At 38.6% G+C, this 14502-nt stretch overlaps 1 long non-coding RNA gene across 1 annotated transcript in view; it reads right to left on the reverse strand.

The window, feature by feature from the left end:
• Positions 1-717: 717 nt before the first annotated feature.
• The window catches only part of LOC147824127 (uncharacterized), a 51479-nt gene continuing 37694 nt past the window's right edge, over positions 718-14502 (reverse strand). Inside the window, exons 3-4 of the long non-coding RNA XR_015442701.1 lie at positions 2043-2159; positions 718-851 (exon numbers count right to left, since the gene is read on the reverse strand). This is a non-coding gene — a long non-coding RNA (uncharacterized LOC147824127). The remainder of the gene's footprint in view (positions 852-2042; positions 2160-14502) is intronic.

A 14502-nucleotide genomic window follows, 5' to 3' on the forward strand; every position in this document is an offset into this window, starting at 1 on the left:
TGATCTAAGCTTTTAGACACTTTTGAACTTCATGTTTCTTAGAAGGTGGTTAGAATTAGTAGCAGAATGCTCACTAGGGACAACTTGAATGCCCTTAAAGCAGTATTAATGATGGTATGCACTGGAAATGTAAGGGAATTTGAAAGGTAAAAATTTATAGGCCCGTAAGGTATATTCCTGCTAATGCTTCCAATTTTACTCTGGGGTGGATTTTCCTCTACAAATATGTTATCTGAGTGACTGATAAAAATTCCAATTGCAATGATTCATCTGATTGTGACTGTCAGTTTTCAGCATCTCTGCTAAGTTTTATGGTGAAGATTCTGCAAAGCAGTGGAAATCGGAAATCTGGCACATACATACTCCAGATGACACTGCTCGGGTGCTCTAAATAACAAATATTCCTTTTCCGCTATTCAATCCAGCTATCCTTCCAGCAAGAGTGAGAATGTTTGTCATAAAGCAGAAAATAGTGAAGACTTTGGAGATAGTTTATGTGCTTTAGTTTAGTTTCCACTAAAAGTAGAGCCTGACAAGGGGCTTCAGGGCAGGCAATTAGTCTGAGAGATGGTCTCTGAAAGCAGAAGTTAGAGAGGGAGTGAGACAGAAAGACATAGAAAGGGGAAAGCCAATATGAGTGTACATTATTGCTTCCTCTGCTAAAGGCAGTTGAGCTCAGTTCAACCAGAACCACCAAGAAATAATCAGAATACTTGCCAGCAATGTTCTCAGGAGTCACAAGACTATATCCCTTTCCATTGACATCCATCTCCTATTGATTGAAGGTCATGGCCAAGGGTACTGGTTTCAGGCTGTTAGTCCAAATGGACCAAGCTAGTCCTCTGAAATTCCTGGAACAAAATGCAAGGATTGAAGCTATGCTTGTTTGTGGCACAACAAGGTGAGTCAGACCTCACACACCGCAAAGCACTACTACCACAAGTGAAGGTAAAATAAGATGAGCCAAGTGTCATCTGCTACAGTCCAGCCTGGTGCACTGTTCAGATTGCTTCATGTTGCTCACTATCTACTCTATAACTGTGAGGAGAGAACTATAGTAACTATGGTTCACAGTTATCATCAGGCATCCCAGTACCAAGGAAGACTGGGGGAGCCTCATGTTGCATACTCCCCAGCTTAGCTCATGATGGTAGTCAGAACACCACTCACAAATACAGCTCCCTCTTGGGCAGAAATAGAGCCCAAAATAATCAATCAGGGTTCCAGTGTTAGGGGAAATGGTCTCTTGGTAAAAGGTTGTTACCCCATGATCTGGTGGCCTATGTCATGCATCACACTTATTTTGTAGGTATGTTGTGGAAGTGATAGGAAGAGAAAGGTTGCTTCTTGTACTTTTGTTTTTTATACAGACATATTATAGTCCTTATCCCAGATTTCAAGATGTCATTACTTGCTCTAAGGGAAGCTTAGCAAAGGTTGCCAGAAAGGGATACTTTTTTGCATATTCTATCTCCATCCAGTGCTTACCATTATAGTTCAATTCTGGCCTGCATTTTAGGACATTTTGTGCTATGTAATTGTTGTCATGGAGGCCTTTTAGCTGTCAGAGCATACCCTGGGCTTATAGTGCAGCCTCAAATTGTCTTTTTATTCAAGGCTTCCAAGACAGTTAAAAAGTCCACTAAACCCCATAACTTTCATATCTGCCATGACTCTACACTGTTTAAGTGCCAGAGTTACTGGATGACGAGTGTCTATTGCTCTCTCTAGTCCCTCATCCTAGTCCACCTCCCATATGATTTAGTAATTGTGATGCTAGGCACATCAGGGATTATCACTGCTGCTAATGAGAAGGAGCTCCATAGGCTCAGTTCTGGAATTCCATCTTGAGTACTCAGATTACTTTTGAAACCTTCTTACTTTTTGTTCTGATAAAGATTAGGATGCAGCTATTTTGTGAACAGACGGGATCATAGGAAAACAAGGACAAGGAAAGGAAAGAAAAAAAGAAACTGGACAAGGAAAGACAAAAAGCCAATGCAAGGATGAAATATCACTGATGCTACTGTAGGCAATAATACCTCAATTCTTCCAGGACTTCCAATAGGCATAGAGAATGGTCCCAGAAATATCAATGATTACTTTGCCCCAAAGAGATGCTAAATTTTCTGTACTTCCAGGCCGAGGGTGAGCAGAGGCTGAAATGAGATACAACTGAGTGAGATAAACCTTGTGAGAAAATGGCAAAAGATGCAACATGCTCAATTAGTTGGATTGCAGGCTGCATAAAATCAGCCTTGCTTCTTTGGAACACTCCACTAGGGTTGAAACTGAACTCAGATACAGTTAAATTGTGAAGAGAGTGTGTAGTATGTCTGCTGCACTGTAATGTGGATTGTGGAAAGCCAGAAGGTCTTCATGGACCTACCCTCCCCAGGTTGAACACTGGCCAGCCATCCATCCTGCGCAACACCACCACATCAATAAGGTGACTGTGAACACACCTGGAGAGCAGCCAAAGACCCATCTAGCATTCTACTACACTCTTGCATACTTCCCTGCAGCTGATGCTGATCACATGTTTAAAAGGCCTGTAACTCTTTCTGGAAAATTGTAATTCACATTGCAAGAGGGTGCTCTTGTCTCTTAGCCCTGCTCACAGTGCAAATCAAAATCTGGCACATGGAATTTTATTTCCTTCTTTAAAGAAAGAGGGCAAGGGCTGTGGTTAGCATAAGGCTTGGAGAATGACAGATCAGGATTTAGAGCCTCAATCTTAACCAACTGAACATTCTTTGTCAAGTTAGAGAGCCCAAGCTTTGACTGCCTCCTCCTTGACCAGGGGATAGCCTCTCTTTTACAGGCTTGTCAGATGGATTATATTTTGCTTTTATGTGTTTATACATATACAATATTTAATGTGTTTTATACACTGGTGCATAGCCAAAGTTCTGTAAGTATCTTAGGGAAAAGGAGCTTTAGCCCATTGGCCCTTTGCCCAATCTTTTCCAACTTCCCAAAATGCACCTCTCCCCCAAAAATTTTTAGCATCTGTACCTCAGACAAAGGACGACTATCTAGAATATATAAAGAACTGAAAAAAGTCAGACCCCCCAAATTCAAAGACCCAATTCAAAAATGGGCATCTGAAATGAACAGACATTTCTCAGACAAACAAGTAAAAGCAGCAAACAAATATATGAAAAAATGTTCAACATCACTCGTCATTTGAGAGATGCAGATGAAAACAACACTGAGATTCCACCTTACCCCACAAAGAATGGCTGCTATCAAGAAATCAACAAATAACAAATGCTGATGGGGTTGTGGGGAGAAAGGAACCCCTCTCCATTGCTGGTAGGAGTGCAGACTGGTGCAACCACTGTGGAAGTCAGTATGGAGATACCTCAAAGAACTAGGACTAGAGGTCCCATTTGACCCAGCTATTCCCCTGCTGGGTATCTTCCCCAAAGAATTAAAAGAATCATACCACAGTGATATATGTGCACCCATGTTCATAGCGGCACAGTTTGTAATGGCTAAAGCTTGGAAGCAGCCCAAGTGCCCATCAACTGGAAACTGGATAAAGAAAACGTGGGTTTTTTTAATAAAATGGAGTACTACTCAGCCATAAAGAATGAAAAACTAGAGACATTTATAGCTAAATGGATGCATATTGAGGCCATACTCAAGTGAAATAAATAGGGCACACATGTAAATACAGAATAGTTTCTCTAGTGTGAGAAACTGATAGTGTAAACAAGGGTTAAAATGATTATAATGAATAATTGATAATTTGAAATAGGAAGAAAGGTCCAAAGACGAAGGAGTGAAGGGAGGGGAAGGGGAAAGGAGAGACCATGAGAAAAGAAAAAAAAAAGGAAATTAAATCTATGTAAATAGGGAAGGGTGGAGTGGGTGAACAGTGCACAGGTAATGGGGGAAAAAAATAAGAACCAAGATATATCATGTACAGGTACAAACACCCAATGATAAATGTAAACGAATTGTATACCTAAAATGTACCAATAAAAGAACTAAAAATAAAAAATGCACCTCTCCCACACATCCTTCATAGCATCTTTGGAAGTGTCCTTCTATGTGCTTGGTAAGTCATAATCATTCAATGCCTAATAATATGTTATGAACCAAATATGCCTGAAAATTTGCCAGATACCTTAAGAAAATGTCTTCTGGATTCTATTCATCCATTCATCTAGTCACTCTATTGAAAAGATAAATCATTTAAATCCTACATGGTTTACAGTTAAAAAGCACCTACTATATTTTTCTAACTCTTCCAAATCACTTTGATAAATCACTCTCCACTCTTCCATGAGTAGAATCAAAGATTGGTGGCCATCTCCAGACTGTAGACACAAACTCCTGCTAGTTCAGATACTCAAAGGAGCTGTTGGCAAGACAAAGTTGGATGCCCAAGATATATAATAGGGAAACGGTACAGAGTTCAGGAGGGAAAGGGTGGAAGTGGGAGAGATGAGTCTTTAGATTATGATGCATGAGTCGCCCTTTTAAGAGAAGGAGGGGAAGGAAGGATTGAGAACAAGGACCTCACACCACAGTGCAGTTCTTAGTTTCGCCACCCTAAGAAGAGGTCCCCAAACAAAGATTGCGTGTAAGCCACCTGCTGCACATAATCATCCACAGGAACAGAGGGGTAGCAGAGCCTCAGCCTGTTTCTAAAAGAGGATCAACTGGAGGTTGTTTGGCCTGCAAAGGAGGTCACATGATGGAGAGATTAAGAGGGGCAATGTCCCTGCCCACAGACCTAGCTTTTGCAAAATAGCACACTCCCATTTTGAATCTTTGGGCATATATGATTTCTGACCTCAATTCTTTAAAAAACTCGGGGTAAAATTTGTCATGACCAAAATTGAGATTATTTAGAGATAAATTTGTAAATCTACACATGTAGAGTTGCACCTAAGGTCCCAGGTGCTCTGAATAAAGCATAATGTGCAAGTGGCTTCAAGGTGGACAGGAAGGTAAGGTTTCTCTGACACTCAGCACATGCTATCTTGCACGAGTGACATTTGGCTCAGCCCATTCAGAGCTGTCTGGTCCCAGAGGTGTAGGATTTTACATGAATGGCCAGCTAAGTTCTGGCTGTGCCAAATGTTGATATTTCCTGAGCTGTTGATTGCAGATTTTCTGCTGCATCACTGGGCTTTGGCTCATAATCAACCCCAGGCCAATCAAGCAATCTCTTGGACTGATTCAGGGCTTTTGGTCGCATACAGTGAATCGCTCCTTCATTCCCCACATCTTGAATGTTGCTTGTCAAGGGCTGTTCCTGTAGGCCCGTGGAGTGGAAGGCCTCAGACTTCTCTTTTAATGGTTAACTCTGTCTCTGTCCTGTGTGTTTTCAGACAGCTTCATGATGAGTTTGCCAAGATCATCTTTGTTCTCTGTTGGTGAGCTTTTGGATTTTTTTCTTCCTAGAGGAAGTCTTTCTGGGCCGGGGATTTAGCTCAGTGGTTCTGCTGACTGCCTAGAGGAAGTCTTTCTTTTTCTACAGATCAATTTGGACTTGACGTTTAAAGCTAATACTTTCTTCCATTTCTGAGTAGTTTTATTGATAGTAGTTTCTACACTCTGTCAGTTCCAATGCTGTTTAGTATGTTTTCAAATTTAATGTTAAAAGCATTGCAGAAAATATATACAATCTGACACTTTTGAGTTTCTGATGCTTTGGTATTAGTTACAATTTATCTGTTGTTTTGATAACTAAGAAGCCAGATAGGTTTTATCTTTTCAACATCCTACACCTGGAAAATTGAATGCTGTGAGATTTCTCTTCTAAGTGGAGTTACCTAGTTAGATGAATCATTTTTATTGTGTGTGTAGGGATGCACAATTGTCTCGATGCTATCCCTCCAAAGAGAATTGAGAATGGCAGGTCTGATCTGATAGGAAGATCAGGTGCTCAGGGGCTGAGACTGTCGATAATTCTTCACTGCTTTCCAAGATGAGGTCTAGTTATTAGACTAGCATCCCAGCAGAGGCAGACAAATTCTCATAAGTGACGTCACTGGATAAAATCCAGTTCAGGTCTTAAAGAAAGCACTTTTCCCTTTCACCATTATCTGTCTTCCTAGTACTGTCATTACTTTCAGATGTAAGTGCTTCACAAACAGCAGTTCTTTTTATCAAATCACTTTGTGAGATATAAAGGGAAATAGAAGCACAAAGGTAAAATCTAAATAAGATTTGTGGTGGTGATATAAAGCAACCATTGATGCCTTTCTATTTCCATGTTTTGATAATTCTACTTAATATTGGTTTTTGTCTTTCTTTTTATATATTCTCACTTTTAATTGTGCACCAATTATATGGCATACAAAATCAAAGAGAAGTGTATTATGAACAAAAATATATGGCTGGCTAGTAAGTCATGCATTACTGAATACCTTCCGCTGAATGTACACTTTTCTTCTGATATTTATTTTTTCTACTTATTGAGAGCAAGAGAAAATAGCTTTTTTTTCTCTTCTTTTTTATTTTGATACAATGCATGTTTTGTCTACTTCCCCTGAGGACAGTGTCTACTATTTTCTATCTTTGTTTTTTACTTTCCATTAGTGTGTCCACGTCTCCTAGTGCCACTCATCAGGGCAGGAGGAGCCAAAAGCAGAAAGCCTCCTCTGCTTGGCCTTGAAATCTGATATTTAAGGGGGCTTCTTGCTCTGACTCCCCACATGAAAAAGTGAATGCTATGAATGACTCAGAAGCACTTTTAGCTCAATTCCATTAGGTGAAAATTTATGGAAAGTAGTTCCACAGACTCATAGGGACACAGTTTTTATGATTATCATTACTGATTGTAATCAGTTTCAGTCTCATTCTAAACCTGGTACCCAGGGTCCACAATGCTGATTGAGAAGGTTCCTGTGACCTTGGACTCAACTGTTTGTTCTCCTGGCATTTGTTGTTGGAGTGCGAGCTACAAGAAGTCTGTTCTAACTATTATATGTACACTGAAGTGAATTTTAATTTTTCATGGTGGTTTTTACTTCCTACACGTTATAATTTTTAGGATTACTCTTCTTCAGATGATAGTCTCAAAGCACCAAAATTTAAACTGGAAATGGTCTACACCAAATTTTGACATCATACATGACAGCTTAGACAAAGACCTGTGGAGAAATAATTTTCAGGTTGGAACGTCTTATAAAAACAATCCAGGGGCTGGGGATGTAGTTCAGCGGCACAGTGCCTGACTGGCAATCATGAGGTCCTGAGTTCGATCTCTGGCACTATATATATTCCAGAAGGAATGAAAAAATCAATTTATTTTTCATTCTCTCTTCCAGTTTAATATGGAGAGCATGTATTAGATAAAAAATACAGTTTTCAATAATGCTTTTGGAAAGGAAAATATTTTGTGATCTAATCTCTTGTAATAGATTAAAACACCAAATTATAACAATCAAGAAATAATTATTGATGTCCTACATAAATCTCAAAGAAGAAAATAATTGTCACTGGTTTCTCCTAGCTTACACATTACATTGGCAAGAAGTGTTGTATACCAGTGTTACTCAGGGCCAGTGAGCTGTGGTTACAGGGAGTAGAAGTTAGTACAGTGTAGCAGCAGTTGCCCATGTGTAGAACTGGCTAGGTGTATACCTGCTTTGGCCTCAGTCAATAGCAGGCGGGGAGGAGATGGTCTGCACCTGATGTCCTATCTCTATGTAGAAAGTCTTGAAGGGTGCAAACAGCATTGTGGCTGGGCTGGTGAAACTCTCAAAAAAATTGACCCTGGAGGTGTCACTTCTGGCTCAATGGTCCACACTGAGGGTCGCCTAGAACATGAGGCCTTACTGTAATTTCAGGATGAAGTTGGCTGCATTAGAAGGATTTCATGGTATTTCTTTAGCAAGTGGTAAGGGAAGGCTGTGATGTTAAACAGATGAAGAAAAAGTTTCACACCTTAAATTTTCCACCTATGTACTCCCATACAATGCAATTGTGTCCCATTTCAGTGCTGTTGGCAAATCACCTCCACACTTCAGTGACAGTGCACAATTCTGCACCTGCCCTTCTCAGTCATCAGTGAGCCACCTTATGTATGGGATAAGCAAGAGGGTCTGAGTTCCTACTCGGAAAAAACAGCAGAGGCATACAAAGATGCAGAGATATGGTCAGGGTTCTGGAAACTCAGGACTTCTCTCTTGCCAGCTTCTTGATTTTAAGTGATATTTTCCACAAGGATATGAAAAGTTTTCAGTGTGCTCTGGATTATTCAGAAATATCCAGAATTTCAGTAACATGGGATCCAAGAGTGGATTTTCTTTTAATATGAGGACTGTTCAACTGTTCTTTTAATTCTATTGAATTCAGCTAGCAGGGGTGGTGATTGGTCTTCAGGGAGACAGGGATGGAAAAGTCATGTCTCCATCCCACAAACAGTACTCATTTCATCAGAGAAGAGACAAAGAAACGAGTAAATGCCCCCGAGGTATCTGTGGTACCCGAGAGGGGAGGATGTGGTGTCTCAATAAGGAAAGACCACACCTGGATGAGAATCAGGAAAGGGTGTCTGGAAGAAGGGATCTTTGTTTAGTTACCCAAGGCTTGACTTTATAACCAGTTGTGCTGATCTGCAAGTGATGTGTAGTTGGGGAAAAAGGCTTTATGTTTTAACTCAATTTTGAAGAAGAAATATTTAAGCATTTTAAGAGGAATATTTAAGCATTTTGAAGAAACGATTTATAAGCTAAAGGATTTGAAAATTTATGGAGCTTAGGGAGTAATACTAGGTGCCAAATGAAAGGCTTAAAATTCTATATTCTGATTGCCTATAAACCCCAAGAAACTTTCAAATCTTGAATTATAGATTATCTTCTTAGATTTTACTATACTCTAATATAAAATTTGCAGCTTAACTATGAAAAAATTAATAATTACCTTTATCTTTATGAAATACTTTCATTTACTTCATATTATAGATTCGAATTAACATTTTAGGGTTAAAAGAGAAAAAGAGATAAAAGAAGAACTCAAAACTGTAAGATGTGTTATAATTTAAACATTTTGGCAAATACACTTGGTCTTAGAGTTAAATGTTTTTGGTAATGTCAAAGTAGCCACTAAAGGCTGTAATTTTTAGAACGTCTAAAACATACACAACATGAGACAGATTATTCTGGATTCATAAAAATAAATTCATTATTTTATGATCCCTCTTGTACCTAAAAGTGAGGGAGTCAGAGCTTTTCTGTCCGAGTGTTGTCCAATTCCTCCTCAGAAGCAGTGATCTATTTCACCTGGGCCATGCACGTCACGCAGGCTGCTTTGCCATATTCCTGCTACAAAGAAAGCTGGATTCCTTCACCATCTGGATTGAGTGACCATGCAAACCCTGGCTAAGCAACTCTTTCATTTCATTCTCTTTCCTTTTTGTCTGTCTGAAGCACAATAAAGGAAATTAAAAGCAGTGATCAATTGTATTTGAGTCCACTATCATCAAGAACATGTAATGCACCAAATAAGAAGCTATTCAATCATGCTATATTTAGTTTTACACATCATGGGCCAAGTAGGTGACATTTATTTTATTCAGAAGAGGAAAAGAAATTCATTTATCCCATTTGAGTGTTTCTCCTGTGTTAATATAACATTCTATTTTACTTAAAATTATATTCAGGAAAGTATACAAAAATCTTTGTTTACTAAATGGAAATCATTATAGAACCCCTTTGAAAGCATTACTGCTTTAGACTTTCCCTTAACTGTTTGCTTTTATTTACTTTTTTCATTAACATGTTGTGTGTGAATTCCAACAATTCATATAGACTAGGAAATTTTTTTCATTGGAAACAGCTTAAACAGACTATTCTTTTTATTGAATCAGCTTATCTTATTGGAATGAATTTGATTTGGGAATAAATTAGAAAAAGTGGATCCAAACCCTTTTAATTATTATTTTTTTTTCCAAGGATAAGTTTATGCTCTGGACGAATTGTCTCATATTTTGCATTTCATTTCGTTAATAACCCATATGGCCAAAAAGACATTCAGTATTTCTAAATGGGTTGTGGCCCAGAAGTTAATAAAATGAGCCACTGTTTTACACATTTGAACACACAAAGCACAAGCCAAATCCAAAATTTGAGATTAATCATTTTGTAAAATGTACTCCTCTATCTTCCCCCCTTTAAAGTATTTGTGACTTGATCACTGGACTATTTCTTCATGTAGTTAAGCATTTATCAGGAGGAAGAAGGGTGGGAAGACCTTAGGGAGAGGAGAAAAGGAATCAAATAAGATCAAGATGTTATATATATCTACCAATTCTTCAAAACAAGTTTAAATGTCATGTATTGCAAATATATACCAATAAAAGGAAAATTGAAAAATTTATAAAAAGGTCAATTATGTAAGTAATTATAAAATGATTTTCTTAGGGTTTAAAGTTGCTGTGAGTAGGCTTTGGTAAGTCACAAAAGACCACGATGAGATGATGTAGAATCATTTTTCAGAATCTGTCCCATTGTCACTTTCCCAAACACCAACCTGAGAGCTTTGTTTGAAAGGAGGCTCTGCGAGAGGACTAGGGTTGTGACTTTGGGCCAGGACTAAAGGATGCTACGTTCACCCAAATTGTAGAAGAGTGGAAACTTAGGGTGTAAAATCTGCCACTGCTGAAAAGAATAGCAAAACTTTTTTTTTGGTAGCAGGGATTGAACTCAGGACCTTGCGCTTGTGAGGCAGGGGCAGTGCCACTGAGCTAAATCCCCAGTACACAGAACTTATTTTTGCTGTCTCAGTGTATCTTTGTATCGGCTGGATAACCTATAATAATATCATGTATAATTATTTTAAAGCTAGAAGAAAGAGTTTTGAATGTTCTCACCACAAAGAAATGATAAAAGTTAAGATGATAGACATCCTTACCCTGACTTGATCACTATACAGTGTATTCATGTATAAAACAAGCACATGACAGCCCCCCCAAATTTGTGCTATTACTGTGTCAATTGAAAATAAATTTAAAAATCTGCCTCTACTCTAAAGGCACCATGTCATGCTGGGCAAGTTACTTAGCCTAACTGAGCCTCAGTTTTTTGATATCTGGAATAAGAACAAACACATTTTCATTCCCTATATAATTTCAGGCCTAGAGTATTATGTTGAAGTACCTTCAAAGGGCAGAGTGCCTATTTCCAAAGACTACTAACTCCCCCTTGATAATCTCAAAGTTCATGTTTATGCATAAGGGTAATCAATTTCATCAACATGCCAAGTAAGGTGAAACAACCATTTAAGTGTGCATGGCAATACAAGTGGAACACCTTGCACCTTGATCTCTGTATGTATATATACACAAATATACATATATATATACAGATATGCAAAAATGTATAATATAGATTTAAATATATAAAAATATAGTACATACATATACATGTATATTTGTGTGTAATTAATTTTTTATGTCAACTTGCTTTGAGTAAGAACCACCCGGCAGGTTGTTAAAGTTCTGCGTGTGTCTTCAGATGCTTGACACAGGCCAGCAAACTGTGGGAAGAGACCCATTCTGGATCTGAGTGGTGCAAATCAGTAGGTGTATAGCCTAGATTGAATAGGAAGGGTAAGAAGAAGAAAGTGTCCCTCCTCCTTTTGAGGAGCTCAAGTCTTAAGTTATTGCTTTAGATGTCGGTCTCCAGTTTCTTCAGCATTTAAGCACAGTCTCTTCTGCCCTCTGACACAGACTTGCACCTGTGACCCTTCAGGTAATTTCCAGTTCTTCAACTGTCAAATGTTACTGGATTCTCTGGCTTTCTTGTGCTCAGATGGCCACTTTGGATTCTTCTGCCTTTAATTTTGCAGATGGCCATTGTGACTTTTCCACTTCTGATCCTGTAAGGCTACTTAATAAACCCTTTTGTATAATTATACATATATATTTATATTGAGACTGTTCCTCTAGAGAGGATGCAGATTTGGGCATCAGAAGTAGTAGTAGATAAACAGAATTATAAGGATAAATTTCTCTAATTAGTTTAGTTGTTCTTAGAGTTGCCTCTCTAATTTGATGAAACCTAAAATTACATAATCTCTCTTCCCTAAATGTAGAGTCTGTAGTGTGAACTGTTTAACATAATACATAACATAATTCCATTTGATTATTTAACTAATTCATCCATTGTGAGATTTAAGGAATTTAGTGACTCTATACACAGGCTTTGAACATTTTTGGAAGGAAAATCATGACCTCCAGATATGCATAAAAATCTAAAGGCTTCTAAGCATGAAGACAAAATAATAAAGAAAAATAAGGAGCTCAAAGGTTCAAATTCCCACACCATAGATGCATGAAGAATCATAAGTGTCTCCTGAAGAAGAATCTTCTCTCCTTTAGCCATAAAGTTGCTGAAAATCAAACTCCAACCCTCATAATCCAATTAGCTGAGTCACAGTGGAAGTTTAATGCTCAGTTTAGAAGGGTATCTGACCTTCCAGTGAGAGCCCCTGATCAGAAAATAATGGGATCCCATAAATTGGGTTGGAGATGTTTGGAGGAAACTGATGAGCCTGGGGGCATTGAATTTCCAAATTCTGATGAGATTATTTTGCCAGCAGAAAAGATTTCCCCACCCTCACTGGCAGAGGCATCCCCACCCCACCCCTTGTGGTCCCAGCCTCATCTCTTGTACCAGAGGAAACTAATCCTATGTTGCCTATGGAAACAGTAATGACCTTCTCTGATGTAGTTACCAAGCGAGATAATGCCAACATGCCCCAGAACCCATCCTTATCTTTCACTTTTTCCTCTAGGTCGATAACTTTGCTCAAACCTCAGGAGGCTCCTAAAAGGGAGGCACACAACCTGACCCATGAGGAGGTTTTCTATATTCCAAAGGATTTTTTGAGCTTTCTAATTATTACAAGCAGAGGTCTGAGGGACATGTATGGGAATGGATGTTAAGCGTGTGAGATAATACCCTTATAGACATAGATCAGGAAGATATCTGTGGACATAGAAATAGAAAAAACATAGTCATAGATCGGGAAGAAACAGACACAGATCAGGTTGAGTTTCTTGATGTGAACCAATTAAGTAGAAATGTGAACTTAATGTAGCAGCTTGTGGAGTCTTGTGTCCCCAAACTGAAATAGAAAGGCTACTAAATTTTTAACTGGATTCATATAAACAAAGAAAATTTAGGGCAAATGTATAAAAATTTACCCGAAATCCTAGTGACAGAGAATCGCAAGCCCTCAAACAATTCCCAGACTTGAGTCAGTTTACTGACTGAGTGCCCTTTGCATGCAGGAGAGGCTGGGTCTCCTTGAAGAAGAAGTCTAGTATTCTACCAAAAAGTTATACTTTCACTCTTTCTCCTCTCCTTACCCAAAGAGACCTAATGCCTTTAATAGGGTAACTGTAAAATGGTAAGAAAAAACTGATTAGAGATTTTGGAGACTATAGGAGTCTGGGTGTGAACTACTGCTGATTCCAGTAGATCCAAAATGTCATTGTAGCCATTGGATAAGAGTTGGCCCCTATGGACCTCAAGTAATCCATGGAGTTTTAGCCCAGGTCTGACTCCAGTGGGTCCACTAGGTCCCCAAATCCAGCCTGTGGTTATTTCCCCAATTCCAGATTACATAATTGTGTGTGTGTGTGTGTGTATATAATCTTAGTAGAATTGCCACATTGGTTCCCTAGCTTGTAGTGTAAGGTGTATTATGGTAAGAAAGTAGTTTATAGCTTCTGAGTGGAAGTCATAAAAATTGTCTCTATCTGGGAAAATAATAAATCAAAAACTATATTGCATCTCTGAAGGGATTTTAGGGATTAGTGGCACCATGAAAGAGTTAAAAGATGCCGGGCTAGTGGTTCTACCACATGTCCATTTAAATCTCCTGTTTTTCCGGTGCAGAAGACTGACAGATCTTGGAGAATAATAGTGGGTTACCATAAGCTTAATCAAGTGTGGGCTCCAATTGCAACTGCTATACTAAGTTTGGTTTCCTTGCTTTAGTAGATTAACACATCTCCTGATAAAACTATTGATTTGACAAATCAATAGAACTTTTTATGTATACCTATCTATAAGGTCTACCAGAAGCCACTTGCTTTCAGCTGATAAGGCCAACAATACAATTTTACTGTTCTACTTTAGAGGTATATTAACTTTCTAGCCCTGTGTCACAACTTAGTCTGTAGAGATCTTGATTGTCTTTCTCTTCCACAAAGTATCACAGTGGCCCATTACATTGATGACATTATGCTCATTGGACCAAGGGTGCAAGGAGTAGCAATCATTCTAGACTCACTGATAAGACTTTAGTGGGTGAGAGGATGGGAAATAAGTCCAACTAAAATTTAAACACCTTCTACTTCAGAGTAATTTCTAGGAATCTAATGGTGTGGTACATACAGAGATATATCTTCTAAGGTGAAGGTTAAGTCATTGCATTGGCACCTTCTATAGACAACAAGAAGCACAATGGCTAGTGAACCTATTTGGATTTTGGAGGCAACACATTCCTCACTTGGGTGTTACT

This window comes from Heterocephalus glaber, unplaced genomic scaffold, assembly GCF_053883595.1.
Source record: "Heterocephalus glaber isolate CG9 unplaced genomic scaffold, H.glaber_assembly_v1.0 deba00001553, whole genome shotgun sequence".
In the NCBI taxonomy this organism is placed as follows: Eukaryota; Metazoa; Chordata; class Mammalia; order Rodentia; family Bathyergidae; genus Heterocephalus; species Heterocephalus glaber.